This window comes from Gossypium hirsutum, chromosome D10 (genome assembly GCF_007990345.1).
Source record: "Gossypium hirsutum isolate 1008001.06 chromosome D10, Gossypium_hirsutum_v2.1, whole genome shotgun sequence".
In the NCBI taxonomy this organism is placed as follows: domain Eukaryota; kingdom Viridiplantae; phylum Streptophyta; class Magnoliopsida; order Malvales; family Malvaceae; genus Gossypium; species Gossypium hirsutum.
Window position 1 is genome coordinate 18776581 of NC_053446.1, and position 2877 is coordinate 18779457.

Consider the following 2877-nt stretch of genomic DNA (forward strand, 5'->3'; position numbering starts at 1 on the left):
ACTTTATGTTATAATACATAACTTGTATATAAGCTTGCATAACTTACATAATAACTTACATAACTTACATATAATAACATAATAATTGGGTTCGTAATACTTTATATAATAACAAAATAACTTAAATAACTTATATATCTTGCATAACTTATATAATAACATAATAACTAACATACAATATATAAACATATATAGAAACTTACATAAATTAATTAACTTACATAACTTACATAACTTACATAAATTACATAAATTAAATAACTTACATAACTTACATAACTTACATAACTTACATAAATTAAATAACTTACATAACTTACATGAATTGAATAACTTACATAAACTAAATAACTTACATAACTTACATAAATTAAATAACTTACATAAATTGAATAACTTACATAACTTACATAAATTAAATAACTTACATAACTTACATAAATTAAATAACTTACATAAATTAAATAACTTAAATAACTTACATAACTTACATAACTTACATAAATTAAATAACTTACATAACTTACATAAATTAAATAACTTACATAACTTACATAACTTACATAAATTAAATAACTTACATAACCTACATAACTTACATTATACATAACCTTCTTAACTTACATTATACACAACTGACATAATTAATATTATACACAACTTACATAATACATTACTTACATTACTTACAGTACTTACATAATACATAATACATAACTTACATAATACATAAAAATATATCATATCACAAATTTTCGTAATTCATTTATGGTTATAACTGGCGTTTTAACTTACCCGTGCAAATTATTGTCAACGTCAAACTTCAAGAATTAAGAAATGAACCGGTCTTGGATGAATTTGTCAAGGGTTAGCAACGGTTATCGAAATGGAGTACAGTATTTTCCAAATTTTGCAGTTCAATATGCAAGCCAAGGGAACATGATTCTTTGCCCCTGTAAGAAGTGTGTCAACATAAACTGACATTATCGTGAGGTTGTATACGAGCATCTAATTGTTGATGGGTTTGTTCGGGGTTATAAACAATGGTTATTTCATGGAGAATGCCCGCCTAGTACTTCCTCTTCAACGATGGATGTATCTTATTATGGTACTGCTTACCATCAGTCTGATAGAGGGGATGACATGGAAGGTATGTTGCGAGATGCATTTAATATGCACAATCATGGTGTCCAGTCGTTCCCAGCGGACTTTGTGGCTTCTGATGATTGTAATATTGGGAGAAATGCTTTTACCGAACCGGGAAGTAGTGTATCTCATGAAGAGTCGAATGAAGAAGCGGCGAAGTTCTACGTGCTACTTAATGACATGAACGAAGAACTGTATGAGAGATTAAAATTTTCAAAAATTTCATTCTCTGTTTGTCTTTTTCAGTTAAAATGTTTGGGAGGGTGGACCGGAAACTCGTTGACAATGCTGTTAGAGTTTTTGAGAGAAATGTTTCCGTTTGCAAAAATCCCTCAGTCATGCAAAGATATGAAGAAAATGATAAAAGATTTAGGCATTGGGTACAACAAAATCCATAGTTGCCCAAATGACTGCATGTTGTATTGGGGCGATCGAAAAAACCAACAGTGCTGTCATGTATGCGGCCAATCCCGTTGGATTAGTAGAAACACAGAAGATGGAAACGACGAGGAAAATGATGCACAGTCAAGAAAGAAGCCAGTCAAGATTTTACGGTATTTTCCCTTGATACCAAGGCTTCAAAGGCTTTTCATGTCGTCGAAGACAGCGGAGTCAATGACGTGGCACCATGATGGACGAACCGATGATGGATTACTAAGGCATCCGACAGATTCTTTAGCTTGGAAATCATTTGACAATAAATTTCCAGGCTTTGCAAGCGATCCTAGGAGTGTGAGGCTTGGGCTAGCATCTGATAGATTTAATCCTTTCAAGATCATGAGCGCTGCGTACAGTACTTGGCCAGTAGTGCTTGTTCTTTACAATCTGCCTCCGTGGATTTGCATGAAGCAATCTTCCCTTATCTTATCTATGATTATCCCTGGATGGAAAGGGCCCGGGAATGATATCGACATTTATTTACAGCCACTTATTGAAGAGTTAAAACAATTATGGGCTGGTGTCGAGACATACGATGTCGTGAGGAAGGAGAACTTTAATTTACGTACAGCTTTGATGTTGACAATTAATGACTTTCCCGCTTATGCCAATTTATCCGGTTGGAGTACCAAGGGTCGTTATGCGTGTCCTTGTTGTGCTGCACAAACATGTTCGCAATGGTTGTACAATGGGAAGAAGTTCTCTTACATGGGGCATCGTCGGTGGTTACCGGAAAATCATAGATTTAGATTTTAGAGTTCTATATTTGACGGCACTGAAGAGTTCAGAGAAGCTCTTTCCCAGACCAGTGGCTCTGAAATCTTGTTCATGTTGGAAGATATGAATTTCATTTATGGGAAGATGAACCAACCGCCAAACACGCAAAGAAACAGAAGATCAAATGATGAAGCTGATGATGACTCCGACGAAGAGGACGATCCTAATAAGGCGGACTTGTGGAAAAAAAGAAGTATTTTTTTGAGTTGCCTTATTGAGAGCATCACCTTTTACGACACAATCTTGATGTTATGCATATTGAGAAAAATGTCTGCGAGAACATTGTGGGTACAATTTTGAATGTCGACAGAAAATCAAAAGACAATCTTCAGAGTCGACTTGATTTAGTTCAAATGGGAATTTGGCCTGATCTTCATCCCAATCCACTTCCGAATGGGAAATATCGGTTGCCGCCTTCTATTTTCTCAATGTCCAAGACGAAGAAAGAACTGTTTTGCATAGTGCTGAAGGATATAAAGGTTCCAGATGCGTATGCATCAAATATATCTCGATGTG